Genomic DNA, 25,904 nt, shown 5'->3' on the forward strand with positions numbered 1-25,904 from the left:
ACCCTGCCACAGCAAATGATGGAACTTGAATGCAATTCTTAAAATGCTGGAATTAAAAGTCAACTGATGACCATGAATCCATTGTCGATTGTCAGAAAAACCCATCTGGTTCACTAATGTCCTTTAGGGAAGGAAACTGCCATCCTTATCTGGGCTGGCCTACATGTGCTTCCAGAGCCACAGAGCAAAGTGGTTGACGTTTTAATTAGGGATGGACAATAAATGCTTGCCTAACCGACTCTGCTCTCATCCTGTGAATGAATTAAAAATTAAATTTCTACTTTCTTCTTAGAACCCTCAAGGCTTTTACAATTCAAACTTCTGTGTATCTCTCTTGAATTTATTCAGTGTGGGCGGCACAGCGGCTCAATGGTGAGCCCTGCTGCCCTCAGCGCCAGGGACCCGGGTTCAATTCCAGCCTCGGGTGACTGTCACTGTGGAGTTTGCGCATTCTCTCTGTGTCTGCGGGGATTTCCTCTGGTTGTTCCGGTTTCCTCCCACTTTCCAAAAATCTGCAGGCTAGGTGAATTAGCTGTGGCAAATGGGGTTTGGGGAGGGAAGTGGGTCGAGATGGGATCCTCTTCAGAGGCTCAGTGCAGACTCAATGGAGTGACTGTCCTTTTTCTGCACTACAGGGATTCTGAAAATCCAAATATAGCGGAACCTCGTGTATCTTGAATCAAATCAACTAGGAATCAAATTCTGCTCAGAACTCTTAACAGCAGACATTAATATTAAACCATTAACTATTTCTTACAGTAGTGAAAAGGAAAAAATAGATAATTCTTTGAAGCCTCTGGATTCGAGCTACTTTGGTTACATTTCTTGCTTGTGTGTGTGTGATTAGTCAAGAATCCTAGTTTTATGACTGTTATTTTGCTGTGAAAAGAGACATGCTGTCAAAGGTTTTCACCTTGGCTTCATTAGGCAGATGCAGGAATGCTGCTGTTGAAAATTAATAACCATTTATAATGCATGAGAAACAGCTGGTGATTGGTTGGCAAGTTGGCTCTGAATAGTCAAGGTGCTGCCATGGAGAATGCGTGAAGGAACTATTATCTCCCCATTCTTTTAATTCAAAACACACAATGCCCGAACATGTTGCTTGTTTTCTGACAGAGATCAAATCCCTGCATGAGTAGTTTGTGTGTGGCATCTTCCAAGCACAAATGAGGAATATTGTGAGTTTGACTGATATTCTTAATTTCATTGTCCCTAACTCAGGACATAATGTCTGATGTTAAGAAAGATGCTGCTGTTGGTGAGCACACGATGAACAATCCTGAGTGAGTTAGGAATTACATGCAGGACTAATATAAAATTATCATTTGGGTTCATAATGTAGCTGACGTGCTTCCTAGAATGTACATACATTCATTCGCAGGGACCTGTTCTAGCTCTGCTGGCTACAGGAATTTAACCAATTTTAACAATTAAAAGCATAGCGTTGAATAGGTTTAGGGTGAGAGGGGAAAGATTTAAAAAGCACCTAAGGGGCAACTTTATCACACAGAGGGTGGTGTATTATGGAATGAGCTGTCAGAGGGAGTTGTGGAGGCTGGTAAAATTATAGCATTTAAAAGGCATCTGGATTGGTAGATGAACAGAAAGGGTCTAGAGGGATATGGGCCAAGTGCTGACAAATGGGACTAGATTAATTTTGAATATTGGGTTGGCATGGACGAGTTGGACCGAAGGGTCTGTTTCCATGCTGACTCTAATAGCTCTTGAGTGCATTATTCAAGGTAATCACTCATCCAAACAAGTATCAACTCACTAACCAGTCAGAAACCAATCTAAATTGATGTTTCCTTTGGAAATTGGTACCGTTGTGTGTGTCTTGATGCATGTGAAACCATAAGATAAAAGAGCAGACGTAGGCCATTCAGCCTATCAGGTCTGGTCTGCTATGCAGTGAGATTCATGATCATCAGATCAGATCAGATAAAAACTAGTTTCCTACCTTTTATCCCATATCCCTGATTCACTCACCAGTTAAAAGCCTATTAATCTCTGTAAAAGATAAACTTAATGACCCAGCCTTAACTGTCATCTGTGGTAAAGAATTCCACAGATCACTACCTTTCGAAGAAATTCCTTCTCATCTTTGTCTTAAACGGGTGTCTGCTTACTCTGAGATTCTGCCCTCTGGTCCTAGATACTCCTACAAGGGCAATCAAGATTTTCACATCTACCCTGTCAGGCCCCCTAAGAATCTTTTTATGATTCAATAATGTTGCCTTGCATTCTACTAAACTCCATTTGAGTACAGGTCCAACCAACTCAACCTCTCTTTAACAGAAAATTCCTCTAAATGTAGAATCAACTTTGTGAACTAGACTGCCTCCAATGTCAGTATGTCTTTTATAGAATATTGCAGCGCAGTACAAGCCCTTTGGCCCTCAATGTTGCGCCAACCTGCGAAACCAATCTGAAGCCAAACTAACCTACACTATTCCATTCTTGTCCATATGCCTATTCAATGACCATTTAAATGCTCTGAAAGTTGGAGAGTCTACTACTGTGGTAGGCAGTGCATTCCATATCCCTACTACTCTGAGTAAAGAAACTACCTCTGACATCTGTCCTATATCTATCACTCCTCAATTTAAAGTCATGTCCACCGCCATCCAAAGAAAAAGGCTCTCGCTGTCCAACCTATCTAACCCTCTGATTATCTTATGTCTCAATTAAGCCACCTCTCAATCTTCTCTCTAACAAAAATAGTCTCAAATCCCTCAGCCTTTCCTCATAAGACCTTCCCTCCATATCAGGCACCATCCTAGTAAATCTCCTCTGAACCCTTTCCAAAGCTTCCATGTTCTTCGTATAATGCAGTGACCAGAACTGTACCCAATACTCCGAATGTGGCCGTACCAGAGTTTGGTACAGCTGCAGCATAACCTCATGGTTCCGATAATCAAATCCTCTCCCAATAAAAGCTAACCTATCGTATGCCTTCTTAATAACCCTATCAACCGAGGTGGCAACTTTCAAGAATGTATGTGCATGGACACCAAGATCTCTCTGCTTATCTACACTACCAAGAATCATACTATTAGTCCAGCACTCTGCATTCCTGTTACTCCTTCCAAAATGACTCACCTCACACTTTTCGCATTAAACTCCATTTGTCACTTCTCAGCCCAGCTCTGCAGCTCATTTATGTGTCTCTGTAACCTACAACATCCTTTGTCACTATCCACAACTCTACTGACCTTCGTGTCATCCACAAATTTACTAATCCATCCTTCTATGCCCTCATCCAGGTCATTCATAAAAATGACAAACAACAGTGGACCCACAACAGATCCTTGTGGTACTCCACTAGTAACTGAACTCCAGGATGAATATTTCCCATGAACCACCACCCTCTGTCTTCTTTCAGCTAGCCAATTTCTGATCCAAACTGCTAAATCATCCTCAATCCCCTGCCTCCATATTTTGTGCAACAGTCTACTGTGGGGAACGTTATCAAATGCCTTACTGAAATCTATATATACCACATCAACCACTTTACCCTCATCCACCTGTTTGGTCACTTTCTCAAAGAACTCAATAAGGTTTGAGAGGCATGACCTACTCTTCACAAAACCATGCTGACTGTCCCTAATCAACTTATTTCTTTCTGGATGATTATAAATCCTAACTCTTATAACCCTTTCCACCACTTTACCCACAACCGAAGTAAGGCTCACAGGTCTGTAATTTCCAGGGTTGTCTCGACTCCCCTTCTTGAACAAGGGAACATCATTTTCTATCCTCCAGTCTTCTGGCACTATTCCTGTAGACAGTGATGACATAAAGATCACAGCTGAAAGGCTCTGCAATCTCTTCCCAGAGAATCCTAGGATAAATCCCATTTAGCCCAGGGGACTTACTTATTTTTACACTTTCCAGAATTGCTAACACTTCCTCCTTGTGAACCTTGATCTCATCTAATCTTGTAGTGTGTATCTCAGTATTCACCTCGACTACATTGTCTTGTTCTAGTGTGAATGCCGAAGAAAAGTATTCATTTAGCACTTGCCCTATCTCCTCTGACTCCACATACAACTTCCCACTACTATCCTTGACTGGCTTTAATCTGAATCTAGTCATTCTTTTATCCTTGATATACCTATAGAAAAGATTAGAGTTTTCCTTGATCCTATCCGCCAATGACTTCTCATAACCCCTCCTGCCTCCTCTTCACTCTCTCTTTAGGTCTTTCCTGGTGAACTTGTAACTCTCGAGCACCCTAACTGAGCCTTCACATCTCATCCTACCATAAGCTGCCTTCTTCCTCTTGACAAGAGATGCAACTTCCTTAGTAAACCACGGCTCTCACTGCAATAGCTGGTCCTTGAATAAGCACCACATTCCAATTGTGCCCATCCCCTACAGTTTCCTCCCTCATCCTATGCATTCTAAATCTTGCCTATTCGCATTGTATTTGCCTTTGCCCCAGCAATAACTCATGCCCTGCATTATATATCTATCCCTTTGCATCTCTAAGGTAAACATAACCGAATTGTGCTCACTATCACCAAAGTGCTCAACTGCCTCTAAACCTAACACCTGGCCAGGTTCATTACCCAGTACCAAATCTAATGTGGCCTTGCCCCCTTGTTGGCCTGTCTACATACTGTGTCAGGAAAAGCTCCTGCACACATCAGACAACAACTTGACCCATCTAAAGTTCTTGCACTATAGTATTCCCTGTCAATACCTGGAAAGTTAAATTGCTTCATAACAACTACCCTGTCACTATCACTCCTATCGAGGATCATCTTTACTATCTTATCCTCTACATCTCTGGAACTATTCGGAGGCCTATAGAAAATTTCCAACAGGGTAACCTCTCCTTTCCTGTTTCTAATCTCAGCTCATGCTATCTCATTAGGTGACTCCTCAAATGTTCTTTCTGCAACCATAATACTGTCCTTGACTTACAATGCCACACAACCTCCTCTTTTATAATTTTCCCTGTTCTTACTGAAACATCTAAATCCCGGAACCTGCAACAAGCATTCTTGTCCCTGCTCTACCCATATCTCTGAAATGGCTAGAACATTGAAATCCCAGCTACAAGTTCACCTGCCTTATTCCAGATACTCCTGGAGCTGAAGTAGACACACTTCAAAGCAACTTCTTACTTGTTGGTGCCATCTTGCGACATTGAAACCCTTAGGTCTGACCTCGCTACTCTCAACCTCCTGCATACTTGAATTACAATTTTGGTTCCCATGCCCCAGCTGAATTAGTTTAAACCCACCCAAAGAACATTAGCAAATATCCGATTTATGCACCCGCCCCCCACCCCCCAGGAGTTTGGTACCCCTTTGGTTCAGGTGAAGACTGTCATGTTTTTTAGAGGTCCTACCTCCTGTGTTCAACTTCTTTCTCCCTATTCCTCACCTCGCTAACACTTGGCATGGGCAACAAACCAGAGATAACAACCTTATTTGTTCTAGCTCCAAGCTTCCACCCTAGCTCCCTGAATTTCTGCCTTAAATCACCTGGGGATTTATTTACTTTTTTGGACATCCAGCCCCACCTCCTCTGCAATATGGACATTTTTCAAGATGTCACTGTCTATTTCCCCACATTTTATATCTTCCAAATCCTTCTCCAAGGTAAACATTGATGCAAAATACTCCTTTAGTATCTCACCCATCTCCTGTGGCTCCACACATAGGTGGCCTTGCTGACGTTTAAGGGGCCCTATTCTCTTCCAAGTTACCCTTTTGTCAATGTATTTTAGAGCCCTTTGAATTATCTTAGTGTAATTCCTAAATGGCAATGCTCTAATTTTTTTTAAGATTGTGACCTCTTGTTTTGGATAGATGTGTAGTTACACTTCTGTTTATGTTGATTAGAAAATATCTGCCACTCTTTGATAAAAGGCCTAAAAATTGTTTTCAGCATTCCAGCTGTGGTCTGACTGATGTTTTGTAAAGTTTTAGCAAAACCTCTATTTTTATTCTCCACTCATTTTGGAATAAAGGCCAATGTTGTATTTGCCCTTCCTATCATCAGCTGAATTTGCTAGCTAAGATAATGTGATTTATGCATGAGGACTCCCAAATCCTTCAGTGCTATAGCTTCCTGCATTCTATTTCCTTTGAAATGTTCAGCCTCTGTATTCTTCGTGCCAACGTGCATAATCTCACATTTCACACTTAGATTCCTCCTGCCAACTTTTGCCCACTTGCTTAGCCTGTCCATATCCCTCTGCAGACTGTCATCCTCACCACTTGCCCGTCTACCCATTTCAATTTCATCCTCAAACCTGGTGAATATACATTCACTTTGCTCATCCATGTCATATATAGTGTAATTAATTGTGGCCGCAACACTAATCCCTGTGGCATTCCACTCGTCACAAGTTGCCATCCTGAAAATGTTGCTCTTATTTCCAACTTTGACTTCTATTAATTAGCCAGGATGAAAAGCTCTTCTTACTTCTCAATGCTCAAGTTCTCCATTAGCTCTAAGCAACTGTAAGATTGTTACTGTGAGACATATTTGGAAATGTGAGAGGGGGAAGGGAGAGCTGTAATGGAAAACAGATGGGAATCAGCTCTTTAGTGACATTTGAATTGAGGTTGACAGTCTTAATTTATGGCTTTTCCTATGGTTTTAAATTACAGTTGTGCCATTTGCCTTGAGGCTCACGTGCAAGATGTTAAGTTCCTGTGCGATCATTACTTCTCAATTTCCAAACTTTTTCATTTGCTCAGTAACTTAACTGTTCAGAAACCAACATTGTAGTTTTTCATGTTTGTCAAAGTAATGAATTGCTTGTTCCAAAATAAATACTTGTATGGCAGTTAGTTTTCAGAATATCATTCTGATAATGCATTGCAATTATAAAATTGGAATTTCATTCCATTTCTTTGACTTGCAGTGTACCTGTACCTTTTGAAATGACTGACTTGTCAATGTCTTTTTTTAAAAGTTAAGACTTTGATGAAAATCAAATTTCTTCCGGTTTTTTTTTACTGCATCAAATCTCTTGGATAATCAACTCCTGCCAATGTAATATTGTTTATTTTTGAGGTTGGGAAACAAAATGCAAAGACAGTAATTGTTGGAATCGGAAAAGTGAACTGTTGAATTGCCCCATTGTTTTGTGGTGATAGTCTTTGCCCAAGTAAGTAAGATGCAAAGGAACTGAACTTGAAAAGGTGTCTTAAGTTATCTACACTGCATGTACATACATTATGAACATGTTATCATCTATCCAGATTTATCAGGTCAATAAAGGATAATTCTATATAATTATCCTGCTTCTTTCTTTAAATAGACAAAACCTTTATTTGTCCAGAAATGTTCTTTACAAGGACATAGAGCAATAAAAAGTGTGTGCACCCAAAATGCCCCAGGGAACATAGTTTCTAATTTTTTTTCCATTCCTTGCTCCCTTGGGACTATGATTAACTCTTATTCTCCAGGAGAAAATGATTCTAACTCGCCTTTGGAACATCTTGGGAAAATCCAAAAAAAAGTACCTCCACCAACATATTTTCAGTAGGGTTAAGTAGAGGAATTTATTAGAATGGGTAAACAGGGTTGAAATATAACTCAGCCTTGATTGAATTTAATAGCAGTTGTGAAGCAGGGGCCTGAATGGCTTCTTCTTCCTTCTATTCTTAGGGAGCTGCAATCAAACGTTTTATGTCCAGGTGAATTTTAATTCCAAATTCTTGACAGGAACTAGTTGTTTTGATGAATAGACAAAGATGTTATCCATAGCTAAAGTAGCAAGTTTGGAATGCAGCTGGTTACTGGAGGGGAGATAAATGTCACCTGCAAATTCAAGGGTAAAGGTATATTGTGATTTATTGATGCTGCTCGGTAATTGGGTCATACCCTTAGGATATTAGCTCCATATTAAGAAGAATTATTGAATTGGATTGAGGAAGATTAGGCTTGCTTTCTTTTGTCCTTTTCATTTATGACAGCTCCTGTTAAAAACCATGTGTGTTGATAATGAATGCAAGGTGACTGTACTTCTCTGAAGCATTACAGCTTTTATTGCAATCATAGCTGACATTAGAATGTCACAGAGTCAGCGGAGGGATTGGGTTGAAATTGCAGCTGGTACCTTATTGTGTCCTTGTCTAGAAGTGAAATGAATCATAGAAATAATACCCATCCACTCCCTCTTCACCTCTAATTATGAATGACTCGTGTCTTATGCCAAATGGTTTAGTGCTATGTTTTTGCTGATAATTGGACCAAGGTAATTAAATAACCCAGTTGCAGGTTGTGGAATAACACCGTGTACAGTGATTAACTGCACGAGGAGGAGGAAAAACCCTGGAAGCTGTTAATTAATGGCACTTCTACAATGGCCTGTTAAGGATTACTAATGAAGTTTCGGCATGGTGCCAGCATAGTTTAGAATTTAATATAAATGCACTTGCAACTAGCATACAATAGAATTTGCAGCATAGAGTTACTAGCTGGAAATTAGCAGGAGCACCTTGAGATAGAGTATTTCAATTTATTTGTAATGCATTGTGTCTGTTGGCCTTAAAGATGCTGAGTTTAATTATAAACTCTAAAAAATCAGAAGGAATTTGACTAATTGTGACCATGGCATTGCTACCCCCTTTATTTGAGATGCTCACTCTAGTTCTAGTTTTACTTTATATCCTTCCTGTTCAAGCAGTTAGTTCCCATTCATCAGATGTGATCGTCTGTGTTGATTGACACTTGAAATAAAAAAGTTAATATTTTCATAACTACCTTGTTGACACAAATGTATTGGAGGCAGTTTAGAGTTTACTAAATTGACGTCTGGAGTGTGCAGAATATCTTATGAGGAAAGTTTGGTCAGACTGGATTTGTTTCCAGAAGTTAGGGTGGGGTAAATGGATGAAATTAAATATCGAAGATCCTGAAAGGGCAAGATATATGTGGAAGGATGTTCCCTGTTATAGCTGAGTCCAGAACTAAGAGCATGATTTTAAAATGAAGGATTGCCTGATTGGGACAGAGATGAAGAGAATTTTCCTGAGGTTTATGCAATTATGGAAGTGGGGCATTGATAGATTTTCGATAGGCAAGAGAAGCCTGCTTGGCTACTCTCTCTCATTCCTGATGAAGGGCTTATTCTTGAAACGTCGAATTCCCTATTCCTGAGATGCTGCCTGGCCTGCTGTGCTTTGACCAGCAACACATTTTCAGCTGTGATCTCCAGCATCTGCAGACCTCATTTTTTACTTAAAGAGAACTAAGGTTGTCAGGTTAGATGGGAATTTTAAACACAAGCACATCAGCCATGATCTTACTGAATAAGGAAATGGGCTCAAGATGCCAAATGGTCAACCTTTGCTCCTAGTTTATGTTTGTATGTAAAACCTGTGAAGTATTGTTCTTTACCTGCTGAATGTTGGTCTCAATCGCAAGGGAGCTACCATATACTCATTGAGATCCATGTAAGTATTTATGGACTGTGTTTAATAAAAGAAAAACAAAATTGAAAGAAGTTGAGCTAGAAGAAAAATAGTTTACTGCCCTTAACTGGAACTGAAAAGACTGTGGGGCTTCTGAGATGGTAGTTGCCTAACGAGCTTGGATAGATTTAACTTCTGCTTTAAACACTTAGGGAATCAGAATAGAAAACAGAAGCAGCAGTAAGGCTACCAGATCTCTCTTTTCCCTTTCTGTCTTTCTCCTGAATGAAATTTGAGAACCTGATAAATTAGCCATAAGACCATAAGACATAGGAGTGGAAGTAAGGCCATTCGACCCATCGAGTCCACTCCGCCATTCAATCGTGGCTGATGGGCATTTCAATTCCACTTACCAGCGTTCTCCCCGTAGCCCTTAATTCCTCGAGACAACAAGAATCTATCAATCGCTGCCTTGAAGACATTTAGCGTCCCGGCCTCCACTGCACCCTGTGACAATGAATTCCACAGGCCCACCACTCTCTGGCTGAAGAAATGTCTCCGCATTTCTGTTCTGAATTGACCCCCTCTAATTCTAAGGCTGTGTCCACGGGTCCTAGTCTCCTGTATTTTGATTACCTTACAAACCCTAAAACGCTGAACAGTGACCACTATCCAAAGATTGGATCCAGCTTGATTTCCAAGCAAATGAAGCTATGTTTAAAAGATCTTTCATTGGTATATAGCTGTCAGTGATTCGATTTTACTGTCAAGACATTTGGTGAACCAATGACAATTCATCAACCTTATTTCTTTAGTTATAGATCAATGATCAATAAGGGTGCTTTTTATTTTGAAATACCACCTTCCTTGTGTCATTGTGGGATCAAAAGGGGGTATTATTCTAATTTTGCATTCTAACTTAGACATTAACCAGTGTTGCCACTTGTTTTAAAAGTTGATATTTTTGAGTTATTAAAAATAAATAAATTTTGTGTTTTTAGAAGAAACCTCCCGAAAATCTCTTTCATTCTGGGTAGTAGAAAAAAAGGAAATAATCGGCCCTTTTGGTGATTGAATTTAAACATCGATATTAATATTGCGACTCATGGAGTAGTGGGGCATTATCACACATTCTTTCCATTGCGGTTGGAATGTGCTGCTGTTATTGACACTACCTTTTAACTTGAAAGTAACAATTACTGTAAATTGTGCAGCCGTGCTAGAGAAAAATGCTTCAATTGAATTTGAAGTTTAAATTCATTGTTTGTTTAATGTCAAAATACTGTGTCATGCTTTTTTATTTTTGCCAACCATAATAAAGATATATAGTGCTTCATGGATCATAACTCATTGACTGGTTGAAGTGACATAACTAATTGTGCATGCATTTATTTTTCCCTTGTGTTGCAGAGTTCATTAATATTTTAACGGAGGGAGCCTAATGATTTGTAGTAAGTCTGAAATTAATTTTGTTTTTCAGGCCTGAAATTTGCTTAAGCAGTGCTTCTAAGATGCTGTAATGTGCTGACTGGTCATTATGGGCAGACGATACCCAGGGGCATATCACTGTCCAAATCGCATATGTAAGTATGGGTAAAGTAGTTCATTTCTTTTTTTTCCCTCCATTAGCTTAATTATGACTAATTTACTGGTAAATATTTAGGATATTCTGCTGCAGTGTGATTTCACTTATTGAAGAATACTTAATTTTCTTTAATGACTGTGATGAGCAAAATCTGCGCCTGACGAGAATAATTTATATTTCAAGTTTGTGGCATGTAAGTGGTAGAGGGAGCAGAGAATTGAATAATTTTAGATGTGTGAAGGTAGCACAATGGTGTAATTGCAGTCATTATGTTCTTTGAATTTTTTTGCAGTTTAAATTTAATCTCCTAGAAACATGTTTCCTAGGAGAACCATCACATTAAAATACAGGTCAAATTTCACAGGCAAATTTTATGATACCGGTATGCAATGAATTATCTGAGAAAGGGACACACAAATGCTAAGTTTGCAAAGAGGTTAATGTTTCAACTACACTTCCAGTTTCTGCCAAATATTGATGTTCAGGGTCACATCTTGATGCTTGCTGTAGGTCTTCGAGATATAATGGCTGTGTCATCACTCCAGCACTTGTAAACTATATACCAGTCCTTAAGCTGCTTCTATCACCCCTGATGGTAATATCTCGTGGAGAGTTACAGCTGCACAGCAATCAGAAGCTCCTGACCAAATGGTAACTGCTGGTATGCCAGATGAGATCCGATTTGTGGGCAATGTATTCAATATGAGTGTCATTGCAGTCACTCTTCTAAAAAAGTTTCTCTAAAATGAAGCAGTTTTGTGAACATGTTTATTTATGGTAGCATCACAGCCAACATCCATGATATGCAAACTTTGTGCCAGAACTCACTTAGGTAACTATCAAGCTCAAGAACTGTGGATTTCTGACCCTGTCTTTCGACTCAGAGGTGCCAACATCAATGACTGAAATTTTCTTACTGAAAACTGGGTTTAAAGCTGAACCTTCACTTTCCTACCCACTTATTCACTAAATTATGTGTTCCTGTACTGATTTGCAGTAGCAATGCACCAACAAACATAAGACTTCCTGATTTGAAGCATTTTGTCACTTTTAATGCTAATCTGATTTAAATCCCATGTTGCTCATGGTGCTCAGCTGTACTGTTGAAATAGTTGCACAAGGTCTTAACCATTCTGACTCAGCAGTTAGTTTGTCTAGCAATGAAGAACAATGTTTGAAGAATTGTGGAGCATGACACAAATGAGTAAAATATGCAGAATTTGTGTTCAGTAATGGGGCTTCCCAAATCTGTATACTAACCCACCACTCTATGTTCGACCTATCTGGTTCAGTTGCCACTTCTGTCATAGTACTAAAATGGTCTATTGTAAAGTCACAAACGCCTTTCCTTCTCTGTGTCCTTAGATTAATTTCACCCATTTTTAGTGACTTATCAACTGTAACCACTCTAAGCCCTTCTATTGCTTTCATCCTTATGAATTCATAGCTCATCTAACGCCTTGCATTTTGACTTTTGCAGCATCTTCCTTGAGGTAGAATTGAATATTGAATCTACTTCAGAAACTCTTCTGCCTCTCTTCCCTATAAACGATTGCTACCCCAGGTTATAATAGGATAAGTTAAGTCCTTCATTATGACTACTATTTAGTTTTTGCACCTCTCTGTAAGTTCTTTTCAAAATTTTCACTGTAAAGCTGAAGGGGACAGCTTCTGAATACAAAATATTTTAACAATGTCAGTTAACATGTGAGTCAGGCAAGGACAATGAGGGGTGAGCAATTTAATGGAAAATGCTTCAGAAAATAAGATGTGGGTCAAAATGACCTGTAGAGGACACAAAGAAAGATGGGAGAGAGTATAAGGGAAGATGCAAGGTCAAATCTAGTTCAAATTAGGCTAATGTAAGGAAGTGGCATGGCTGATGGTCTTAATGTCAAAGAAGATCAGGAACAGCTTACATTTCATGGAGGTGAAGGTGATGCAGACAGTGAAGAGAGTTTAAGAAGTTGACTTGCAGTATAGATCATCAGGAAGTAGCTGAACCAACATAAGGAGCAGAGGATGTTCCTACTTCTGGGAAGAGTCCATGCTGGCACACCCCACAGATAATGGTTGCACACATTTCTCCATTAGTAAGACATTCAAAGACAAGGGCCATGTGTAGAGTTCTCATGACTCTTCGGGATAGTCACCTCCTTGATTGAGGTGCTGCACTGACTGAGCAACACAGAGCAATCATTTGGGTTTGTTGCATTCTTTCTGAACCCTCCCATCCCAGAGTCACATCAACTTGAAAGTTATCATTGCATGCAGTATCGTAGATCATCATACTCAGTGAAGATGGTAGAAATACTGTGTTGATTGTGGCTAGAATCCCTCTTTTAAAATTGGTGCCAACAACTTCTCCTATATTGTCAAGGGCCCGAGACATAGTGCATATTGCTTTTGGCCAGCATTTGAACCTCAAATACTTGTACCCTCGAGTATTTCACTTGACTCGATCTAATGATTGTAAATGAAATGTAGCAGCATTCTGCAAATGCATGATTGATACCTTTTGCCCTCTTGTCATCCCCTGTCCAGCAGAAATGGAGCTCCCACTTTTGCCCATTAAGCTGACACTGACTCTGCCCATCCTGGGCGATGACCTATGTATTGTCTGCTTGCGGGTTACTTCGAACAAACAGCACATGATGTCTGACAATGCAACTTGTGATGGAAATCCTCAGCAGCGAGCTCTGTCTAGGCAGCAGTTATTCCTGCCGAGCTTCCGTGTCCCCTTGAACCTTGCTTTAGCCAAACAGCCCATTTCCACTGATCTTTGCTTTTTTATTTATTCGCTGTCACTCTTGATCACTTGCTCTTCCTTTCGCTCACGCTCGTGCTCATTCACTCCCTCTTCTGATTGTGTTTTTAATGGGGTCAGTGTCTGTTGGGACATCTGACTAACTGTTGACACATTGCTGTTCAATCCTGAACTCCTCAATTGAGCAGAATTAAATATTCACTTTAGGCTGCTGCCCACACAGAGTTGGCTATGGGAGTTTGCGTTCCTAAAGCTGCAAAATTGTTGCAGCAGACAACTGAAGGCTGCTTCAGAGTTACTAAAAAATCCAACGCGAACATCTGCCTTTCTTTATTCCAGAATGTAAGCCATCGAAGTTTATGTTAATAATTGCTTTGAACGAAACTTTTTTTGAAGTCAAGTGAAGGGGAACGAAAGTGATGGTTAAAGTTATGTACAGCTTCGAGCCAGTGAAAAACTCCTCAAAATTTTCCCGATAGGTTCGTAGGTCATAGGTCATGCCCTTAAAGACTGGAAGCTGAGTAGTTTTACAGTGGTTGCTGTCCTGGGGCATCCTCCTCAGGGAGTAGTTGACTATCATTCCTGATGGGATGATGTTGTTCCGAAACATCCCAAGATCCTGGTTATATGTGTAGATGAGGAAGATGAACTGTGGAGAAATACCAAGCTAATGTTGACTTTACATACTTGACAGTAGTGGGTGATGGAGGCTGAGAAAGAATCATCAGCCCAGATGGCTATGTTGTGGATGTTAGTGACCCTGTAGGAGATGCACAAAGAGGTTGGTGTTAGCCACCAGCAGCTGCGTTCTTTTGTCAATTTGTTGTTGAGCAGCTGGAAGCACTGGCTCTGGTAAGCATTGCATCAGTCACTTGTTTAATGTATCTGTGGCAGTGCACTGGTCGAAGGCTGAGATTCCTGTGTTAAGATTAGATTACTTACAATGTGGAAACAGGCCCTTCGGCCCAACAAGTCCACACCAACCCTCCGAAGACCTAGACCCATTCCCCTACATTTACCCCTTCACCTAACGCTACGGGCAATTTAACACAGCCAATTTATCTAACCTGCACATTTTTTTTTGGACTGTGGGAGGAAACTGGAGCACCCGGAAGAAACCCACACAGACACTGGGAGAATGTGCAAACTCTACACAGACAGTTAAACCAGAAGGAAACTGCAATAGAAAATGTGAGGGAAGGAGTGACCTGACTGGCCCTGGCCGGACTGTTGATGTTGCCTGCACAGCACCTTTGCAGATGGTACATGTCTACTGCTGCCTCCCACAGAATCTAAAGAGACCCAGATATAATGTGAGGATTCTCCTTAAAAGCAGGAATAGACTCTGGTTTTTGTTGCATAACATCTTTAATCTCCTTTGCACCAATGAATGTGATTCTGCAATAGGAAATTTAGAAGTCCATTAGAGGAGGCATATTTTTAGAGAATGATTGTGTCAGCAGCGCAGTCGCTTAATGCATTTTAAAATATGTCAAGGCATGAGGGTGTTACTGGTTTGTTGTCCATCCCTAGTTGCCTTTGAGAAGATGGTGATGAGCTGCCTTCTTGAACCTCTGCAGTCCACTTGGTGTAGATAGACCCAAAACGCCATTAGAGGGAATTCCAAGATTTTGACCTAGCAATACTGATGGAACAGGAATATATTTCCAATTAAAAATGTTAAGTGACTCGGAGATAGTCGTATTCCCATGTGTCTGCTTCCCTTGTCCTTCATGATACTGACGGTGTTGAGGAATCAGTGCACTGTGTCTTGTAGATGGTATTTTCTGCTTCCAAAAAGCTTTAGTGATAGAGGGCATGAATGTGAAAGGTATTGGATGGCACGCTAATCAAGTGGCTGTTTGGTCTTGGATGGTGTTGAGCTTTGTTGTACATATCCGGACAAGTGGGGAGAATACTATCATACTTCTGACTTGTCCTTGCAAAAAGTGGACAGGCTTTGGGGAGACTGGAATTGAGTTACTTTCTGCAACACTCCTAGTCTCTAACATTCTGTTGTACCAACAAATTCATACAGTTTGTTAAGTTCAGTTTCTGCTCAATAGTATCTCCCAGCTTCTTGATAGCAGGTAATTCAATGTGATATTGTCGTTGAAAGCCCAGGGATGAAAGTTCAGTTCTCTCTTAGTGAAGATAGTCATTTCTCAGTACTTACGTTGCACGAATGTGACTTACCACTTTTCATCAACACCTGGATCTTGTCCGGGGTCTTGTTGTATTTGACCATTGATTGTTTCAAAATCTGCCAAGTTACAGATTGTGCTGAACATTATGCAGTCACTTCTGACCTTACGTTGGAGGGAAGTTTATTGATGAAGCAGTTGAAAATGACTGGGCCTAGAACACTACCCAGAGGAGACTGCAGATGTACCCTGGAGTTGAGATGAATGACTGTGAACACCCAAAATCATCATCCTTTTTACCAGGATGACTCCAACCAGTGGACAGGGTACATCCCAAATCCCATTGACTCCAGTTTAGGAGGGCTCCTTGATACCATAATTAGTTGATTACTGGTGTGATGTCAAGGATAGTCTCCCTGACCTTCCCCCTGCAGTTCTGTTCCTCTGGCTATGTTTGAACTGCGGTTGGAATGAGGTCTGGAGCTGAGAGACTCTGGCAGAACCCAAACACTGGTCAGTAAAACACAAATAACCAGGCATGCACGTAGCTGCAAAATGATTTATATTGGCAAATGAAATTTCCTGATCTGCATCTGCCAAATGAATTGCAGATGTTTTTGTTTGGTAACTCCATTTTGTGAACAGATGGAATAAGTAAGGCACTGAAGTACTGGCATTTGTCTTGTTGGCTTTATCTTTGCTTCATTGAAAATTCCATTGCTGAAATAATAGGGTAATTGGCAAGTTGAATGCCAACTTTTAATTGGCAAAATTATGCATGTGTCAATCAGCTTTCTTTTATTTAGTCTTCACTGCTGTGTTCTGTATTCTGTGTTGCTCTTGATTTTTTTTTCAGTGCTTTCAAATGGCATGTTTCTTTAAATAGTAGTTTTGACTGACAACAATGCTCTCACCCATGAGTGTGAGGAGTTCAGCTATGGACCAGGTTATTTCTCAGCTTAGGCTCTTTTTGCATCATTCATAGATTGTGAGCATCTCTGTTGAGACCAATATTTAATGCCTATCTCCAATTGCCTGGAGAGGGTGGTGGTGAGCTGCCGCCTGGAACTGTTGCATACCAGGTAGGTAGACACTCAATGTTGTTAGGGAGGAAGTCCATCAACATTGAAGCAACAGCATAGTCCCAAGTCAGGATCATGCAGTCGCCTGGAGGACAACCCGTAGGTAATGGTGTTGCCATGTTATTGATGCCCTGTCCTTTAGGTGGTAGAAATTGGTGTTTTGGAAGGTCCTGTGAAAGGAATTTTTGTAAGTTATTTCATTGCACCTTGTAGATGCCACATTCCATTGCCATTTTGCACCAAAACTGAGGGGAGTATGTGCTTAAATTGGTGGATGTGCTGCTGATCAGGCCACCTACTTTGTCCTGGATGCTGGTTAGCTTGAGTATTCTTGGAGCTGCACACACCCAGGCAAGTGGAGAATATCCCATCATACTCCTGACTTGAGCCTTGTGGATAGGATTTAGGGAGTCGGGCGGTGGGCTACTTGCCACGTAACTCCTAGATGTGAACCTTTTTTTAAGAATTTGTTTCATTGTCACATGCATTCAAATATAGGAATACACAAGTACAGTGAAAAATGTACAAAGTCACCTTTCTCCAATGCCATCTTGGTAACAAAACCAGAATTTAAAAAAAAACAGGGGAAGAGCCAAAACACAAGAAAACATCCAGATCTTAAAGTCCAAAGTCTTATCTCCAAAATGGTGTTGGAACACTCAGCTATTGATGCAGGTACCTAGGCCTGGGTCTAGCCCCAGCCTGGAGTCTCGGTTAGCCTACGAGTTGCTCTTCGGTCCTCCAGCCAGGAGGAGCTGCATTCTTGCCACTTGCAATGCCATCACTGCCTCCAATTGCCTGGAGGAGTTTTACCGCTGCCACCCATAAATGCTGTAAGGAACTGTTACATCATTGTGGCCACGAATGCTTCTGCATCCAGTCGCTGGGTCCCCTGGAGGCTGCTGCCATTACATTGCTCTCGCTGCCAATGTTATGCTGTCACCTCCTCCGATCTGAAAAATGTGTTGCTGGAAACGCGCAGCAGGTCAGGCAGCATCCATGGAGCAGGAGATTCAACGTTTTGGGCATAAGCCCTTCTTCAGGATCTCCTCCGATCACCAAGAGAAGCCTGGGAAGCAGCTGCCTCCGATCCCGCCACTACGTCTGACTATTGGGAGGCGGCTGCCATTCCGCACACAGACCCAAAGTGCTGCAAAATGCTTTAAATAAAACAAAGAAAAAGAAAAAATGTAAAAATTCTTTAAAAAAGAAAGGAAGCAGACAGGATTGGTGAGCTTTGGGCTCTACCCTGCTGCTTGGCCACCATTTTGAATGTTTTTACAGTTAGTAATTATGTGATAGCCACAATTAAGTATCTGGTCAAGATGTTGGTGGGACAGTATTCAGTGATGGTACAGGACGTAGGTTTGTGTCTCTATTTGGCTTGTCCTAGGATGGATGTGTTGTCCCGGTCAAAGTGGTGTCCTTCCTTATCTGTATGTAATGAGAGAGAGTCATGTCATTTTGTGGCTCGTTGGTGTTCATGTATCCTGGTGGCTACTTTTCCGCCTATTTGTCCAGAGACATGCACGACATTTCCTAGAAGCATGGCATTCCAACCGGAATTCTATCAACAAACACATCAAGTTAGACCCCATCTATGCCCTCGAGAAAAAGAACAGGAAATGATATCACCACAGAAAATGATATTGCCAACTCAAAGAAACCCAAACATATGAATAGAAAGCAGGAGTCATGAACAGTGCTTCGCCTGAGGCCCACTGAAGATGTTACCTAGTATGGTGACGAAACATCTGGAAATGAACCTTCCAGCTCAGTGAGCAAACCTACATCCAGAACCACAATCTGAGATACAAATCTTCTCAAAACACGCTAAGGTGATGGAACTGTCATAGAATGTCAAGGAGTGAAAGTTAGATTCTAGTTGGAGATGGTATTTGTGGAGCATGAATGTTAGTTGCCGTTTATTGGCTCAAGCTTGAATATTATTCAGGATTTTCTGCATATGGACACAAATGTGTCTAAGGAGGTACACATGAGCATGTATCAGCAAACATCCCCATTTCTGACCTTTCTGGTGGAGGTGAAGTTATTGAGGATAATTGCGTCTAGACTGCTGTTGCAGGAGCTCCTTAGAAGAATTAGAATTTGATTTATTGTCACAGGTACTCAAGAATGGGAGTACAGTGAAAGGTCGCCACTCCTGGCACCATCATAGGTACAAAGGTACCCAGGTACAAAATCTTGTGGACAGAATAGAAAAGTAAAAAAATATAGTTAAAAGTTAGCCATTACAGTCCTTCTATAGACAAGGGCCTGTAGTTGATCTACGCTGGGCCCGCGCTCTGTACGCGGGCCTTGTTCTCCCCATGAGGGCATGCAGTCCCTACGAGAACATGCTGTCCCCATGAGGTCACGTTGTCCCTGCACTGGGCTGAATACCTCACCCCCGACCGCCATCTGGAGATGCCATCTACTTCATAGGTGAATGCCATCCAGGCAGCTCCTTCACCAACTGTCAAAGTCCTGCCATCCACAGTCGCTGCCACGCTCCAGACTCTGATGCCTCTGCTGCCTTCATGACTGAGATCTCTCCAGAAGTAGGACAAAACAAACTAAAACACTGAAAAAGAGGAAAAAGGAGAAACAGACAGAATGAATGAGCAGTGGGCTTAAGAACCTGGACGCTGCTCACTCCACTGCTGCCATCTTAACCAGGATGGATGTCCTGGAGCTGACATAATTGGCCTCCAACAAACACAGCCACATCTTTCTGTGCTCAATCTGACTTAAACCACTGAAGAGCTTTCCCCTTGCTTTCTAATTACTTTAATTTTAATTCGGCTCCTTTGCATTGGTGTGCTGGGCTCCTTCATCATTTTGAGGATGGGAACATTTGTGGAGTGCCCTCCTGGATTTAGTTGTTTGATTGCTACCACCATTCATGACTGAATGTGGCAGAACTACAGGACTGAGATCTGATCCATTGGTTTTGCTCTGTAAGGAGCTTGCTGTTTTGGGTGTTGATAGTACCTGCAGCCCAGTGTTGTGGCTTCATGTTGAATTTCTGATTTCTTTATGCTCCTTGCATGCTTTTCCAGACTCTTCAGAGAACCAGCATTTGTATCAGTCCTGCTCGTGGTCAAGCGAGAAAGGGAAACAATGTGAGGTTGCAGCTTGCTGCTAAATATAATTATTCATGCCCTGTTTTTAGCCACCAGATCTATTCAAAATCTGTTCAATTCAGCACAGTTTTAGTGCCACATAACGTAAGGAAGGGTGTCCTCTGTATAAAGATAGGACTCTGTACCTGCAAAGAACATGCTGTGTTCTTTTTTTTAATACTGTCATGACAGATGTTGCTTGGAGAGGTAACTTAGTGAAAATTAGGGCAAATAAAACTTTTTTCCTTTGTCTAGTTTCTCTTCTTTCTTAATTCACGGCCCAGTCTGACAATATGTCCTCTGGACAAGGACAGCTTATTTAATAGGGATGCTCCTGAGGCACTCTTGATGGATTTTGAAGCCCTTCCCCCCCCACAGCTTGTATTCTGTGTGCTTCTTTTCTCAGTGCTGCTTAGAATTGGTGTTCAGCAGGAAGAATAACCAATTCACCAGCTGAAGAACAGCAGTAGGTAGCAGTCAACAGGTAATTTCCTAGCCTAATATTTACCTAATTCCATGAGAGATCATGGGGTTTCATGTCAATGTTGGGTCCATTGCTTCCAAACTGGATGCTACTACGCTGCCACCTCTGATGGATCTGTTGTGTCAGGACATGCAGATGATAACTTAGGAGTTTGCCTGGGATAATGGCTGTAAGGCAAAATTCCAGGGGTTACATGACATCAGGCAATTTGAATAATCTGTGGGACATCTCACCCAACTTTGGCAGAAGCAGTCTGACTTTAGGAAGCCATCCCAGATTGTGCCTTTCTTGTTCCTAATGCCTGCGTTGGTGGGAGGGAGATCTGCCCTTTTTTTTCTTAATTCCATTTTTGGTGGTATATGGAAACTGAACAATGTCCTGAGCTATTTCAGAGAGAAGTTAAGGATGGACGAGACTGGGTCAAGATGGAAGATTTCATTCCTTGAAAGATATTGGTGAACACCAGGAGGTTTTATGACAATAGTTTCATGAACATTATGACTGAGACTTTTTTTATTGCAGCTTAATTAGTTTTAAACTCTACTATCTGCTCTGATGGAATTTGAAAGCATGTACCCACATTATTACTCCAGTAAAATGACCACAATGCTATTGCCCTCTCCAGTACAATGTTCTTGCTTATCATTACAGCATTAAAAAGCAAGCTAAAGCAATTATGAAAAACTTCTGGGCAGGAAAGTGCTTGTTGCATTTGTTTTAGAGCTGTGTAATTAGAGATCTCAGTTGGGTAAATTGACTAATTTGTCAGGTAAATAACTTCTATAAAAGTGGTTAATAGAAAATTTGGAGCACTTGATTGGCACTTGATGAGTGCTATTGTGATACCAGTGAGATTGGAAAGCAGAGGGTAAAATCTTGTGCCATTCCCCTCCCCTTATAAGATTGGTGGCAGGTGACTGAGGAACATGGCATTAGGACAGGGTGGCATGTTGAAAGCCACCCCATGTCCTTGCTGCCTACCCTCCTCACCATCTGTATTCTTGGGTTATTTCTCCCACTACCACTCACCTTTTTACCTGAGTCTTTCCTTGATCTTGGAGGTCTCGGTAGATGTACAATGGTCAGCCGCCACATCTCATTGGTGGTGTCAATGTCAAAGGAGTTGCTTGCTTTTGATTGGCAGATGGGGGCCTTCCGCATAGGGCCTTTGATACAGGAGAGGCCTGGCCTGTACAGTGCCTGAATAGCTCATAGTTCGGGAAGGCTCATCGAATTATGAGAATGTGGGACAATACCCTCTTCACTTCTGTTAATCCAGACCAGAAAGTGAAGGGTGTGATTGATATTATGTTATGTTTGTGCTCCTGAGGTCTCTTATAGTGCAGTGGTAGTGTCCTTATCGCTGGGTCAGAAGGCCTAGGTTCAAGTCCCACCTGCTCCAGACGTGTGTCATAACATGTACGAAATGGGTTGATTTAAAAATATGTATATTTATATGCTGAAAATATTGCTGCATAAAACAGTAACGTTTACACAAATCACCGAATCACAGCAGTGTAATGGTGTAGAAGGAGGCCATGTGGTCTCTCATGTCTACATTGGCTCTCTGAATGAGCCTCATAAGTGCCATCCTCCTGCCCTTTTCACATACCCTTGCACATTATGTCCACCATGTGTCCGGGCAGTTCATTTCAGACCCAAAGTTATTGAATACCTGTGAAAAGGTATTTTATTACATGACTTTACTTCTTTGTAAGTCTGTACCCTCAGGCTCTTGAGCCTTTTACAAGTGGGAATAGTTTTTCCCTATCTGCTCTATCCAGAGATCTCTCTCAATTTTGAAAACTTCTATCAAAGGCCATCTACTCTCCAAGGAGAACAGTCCCAACATCTCCGACTTACCTTCATAACTGAAGTTTCTTATCCCTGAAAACATTGTTCTGCACTCTCCTGAATACATTCAAGTCCTTATGAGACACCCAGAACTGTACACAATAATCCAGCTGAGGTCTAATAAATGACCTATATAACTTTAATAAATGTTCTAGCTCTTGCATTCTATCTACAGGAAACTGTATGCTTTATTATCTGCTCTGTCCACCTGCCCTGCCGTCTTCAGTGATCCATGCACAGATACACCCAGGTCCATCTGCATCTCTGTGTCTTTTATTAATTTACTTTACATGTTCTTCGTAACAAAATGACTCAGCTCACACTCTTCTATTTTGGATTTTGTGTTATCTTTCTGTACTCCTCCAACTTGTCTCTCCTTTATGCAGTCCTCCTTGCAATTTATAAATTTCCAAGTTTTGTATCACTGTCAAACTTCAAAATTGTCCCTTGCGCACACATTTATCTCTGAGGAACTCCATTACAAACTTGTCTCCAGTCTGAAGAATCATCTGTTCACCACATCTCTCTTTCCTATTACACAGCCAATTTTGGATCCATGTTGTAAGTCTCTCTACACGCCCCCCCCCCCCCCCCCACCCCCCACCTCTCTCTCTCTCTCTCATTAAATGCATTTTGAAAATCCATGTACCTTACAATGGCTGCATCACCTTCATTGACTCTTTGTTACCTTTTCAAAAACTCCAATTACCCTTTTAGAAATCCATGTTGGCTCTTCTGAATGAAAACAGCTTTTTCATGTGACTACTAAAATTGCCAAAATAATTGTTTTTAGAAGTTTCTCCAATAAGACAGTTAAACTGACTGCTCTGTACATATAATACAGTACATTACAGCAGAGGAACAGCCCACCTATGCCGATTCCTAGTCCTTGTTAAAACTTCTTACCCATACGCAGTTTCTATTCCTCTGTTCACCTACCATTCATACGTCTATCAAAATACACCTTAAACATTCCTCACATGCCTGCTTCTACCGCCTCCACTGGCAGTGCATTTCAGGCACCAACCACTGTCTGGGTGAAAAACTTTCCCCACACTTCTTCCTAAACTTTCCCCTTCTCATCTTGAACCTGTACCTTCTTGTCATTGACCTTTCTATCCTGGAGAAAAGCCTCTGACTATCCACCCTATCGATACATCTCACCATTTTGTAGATCTCTAACAGGTCGCCCCTCAACCTCCATCTTTCCAGTGAAAACAATCCAAGTTTATCCCACTCTACTCATCACCAAAGCCTTCCAGACCAGGCAGCATCCTGGTAGACCTTGTAATTGCTGCTCTCTTTTTCACAACCTTTTTTTGAACAGGGGCATAATGTCTACAATTCTCCAGTCCTTTGGCACTGAGTCTCGGGAAGTCTGAAAAATTACGTTCAGTACCTCTGCAATTTTTACTGTCATTCCTTAAATATCCTTGGATGCATCACTCTGGTCTTGGTTCCATGTCAACTTACAGCACCAGTCTTTCCAACACTTAGTCTTTGTGAATTTTGAATCCTTCCAATGACCGAATTTGTATCCACTTGATATGTCTGCCATGCCCCTCTGTATAAATTCCCTTTTAGTTTCTTAATCAATCTTGCTACATTTTTTATCAACCTCGTCTATATGCATATAAATAGCAATAGATATAAATAAATTAGAAGTGCTACCTCTGCTTTATCACCATTTCACCCAAGTTGTAAAACATTCTGGTAAAAGCAATTACTAATAAATTTTAAAAGAACACACAAAAACACACTTACTGATGTTTATCAAAATTTTGCAACTGTGATAATTTACTGCAAGTGGCTTAAACCCAAATATAGATACAGCAAATAATAAATAATAATACATAGGCAAAATTGAAGAGGCAGTGATGTGATTTTTGTGTAAATGTGAAAACAAATTTGCATGAAATTTTGAAGGGAACTACACAGGAGCTGAAGATCTGTTTGTGCTTGCAGTTGTTCAATGACAGTGGGTGGCTGCATGAAAGTGTTTGCTGAATCACAATTTTATTTAACGTTTGGCACTTAAATAATGTAACCAAATTGAGTGTCATTTTAGTTAGTGTTGTAGACAATTGAATATAGGTCGTCCTGCTATAACATGACAGTTGTGTTCCTCTGCAGCTTGTGTTATATAAAATCGCGCTGTCGAAGATCACTAATAGAAAATCACTACACCCGTCCGGTAGAACATTTGTGTTATCCAAACAATGTCCACAATTCGTCAATCATGTTATAGCCAATTTGCACTGAAGAAATTTACACTTTAGCAGAACGGCCTGTGTAAAGATTCTGTCATATAATCCCTGCCCTTGTTTGCTCATTACCGTGCTGTCTCAACTTGTCTTTCTGTTTCCTGTGTTGCATGTAAATTGCCACAAGCTACCTTTAATTTGGCTACTTATTAAGAAATCTCATCATCAAATACTGAAACAATATCTTTATTGCATGTTGCAATCAAAATCAGACCCCTCAAGTCAGCAAGTTAAGCCTCACAACTCCCCTTAGCTATTATCCAATTAATGGTGGAGTTTAGCTACAATTCCAACCAAAAGGGTCTATGTCTGGATGTCCAGGGTTCGATCCTTGTACCATGTTGTTCTCCCAAGTTTTGCTACTGAAGAATCTTTGGAGGATTAGTGCAGATTTGATGGGCCAAATGGCCTGTATCTGCACTGAGAGGATTCTATGTAAATGATCGACTTTTAATTATGTACAAATAGGTATTAAAAGGTAGTTAAATTGCCTTGTTGCTGGCTGGCAAATTAAAGTGAATTTACAATAATTATCAAGATGGGGAATGTAGTGGATGAGCCTGAAATTTCTGTACATGCAGATATAAAGGTAGAAGGAATAGCAATGAGAAAATCACCTTCTGAAGTTAGCTTGATTCTGGATCATATCAGGTTGGAAAGGAACTGCTTCCTGGGGAAGGTGGATTAGTGTCCCTTTGTTCAATATGTTTAAAAGATGAGTTGTCAAGAAAATGTGAAATGATAAAATTATGTTTCAAGCCTCTTATCTATCATACCAGATGATTCACAGCAAAAGAATTTCAATCTCTTCTATTTTTCTTTTGCTTTAGCTACCCTGAAATCACAAAACAAGGAAAGATAAATAGCAAAGAAATTAGCTGTACCATCTGCTGCAGTGATACCAGCAACTGACGTGCACTACAGGATAGATACATGTCATGTAGTAGTCTCAAATCTACCTTTCAACCCTTTCCAGGTTTGCTGTTGTGCTAACACAAGGTTCTTGCAGCCACCTCATATGGTGCTAGCTCATTTAATTGACCGGTGAACCAGTAACCCTTACTGACTTCTTGTCCAATTGTGCTAAAGTCCTGGCATTGTCCATGTCGCTCAGACTCCCGGTAAAATTTTCCGCTGAGCAACTGGGAGAACAGAATGGACTCCCCACCGGCAGCAGAGTGAAAAAGTATATTTGATGGTTTGATGAAGG

The 25,904-nt window shown here is 40.9% G+C and overlaps 1 protein-coding gene across 2 annotated transcripts in view; it reads left to right on the top strand.

Moving 5' to 3' along the window:
* apbb2b (amyloid beta (A4) precursor protein-binding, family B, member 2b) overlaps positions 1 to 25,904 on the top strand; it is a 263,038-nt gene that overhangs the window by 84,839 nt on the left and 152,295 nt on the right. For both annotated transcript variants that reach the window (XM_060824596.1, XM_060824606.1), the window contains exon 2: positions 10,870 to 10,972. The gene's annotated coding sequence lies outside the window, so the exon portion shown is untranslated. The remainder of the gene's footprint in view (positions 1 to 10,869; positions 10,973 to 25,904) is intronic.

Source organism: Hemiscyllium ocellatum, chromosome 1 (assembly GCF_020745735.1).
Source record: "Hemiscyllium ocellatum isolate sHemOce1 chromosome 1, sHemOce1.pat.X.cur, whole genome shotgun sequence".
NCBI lineage: Eukaryota > Metazoa > Chordata > Chondrichthyes > Orectolobiformes > Hemiscylliidae > Hemiscyllium > Hemiscyllium ocellatum.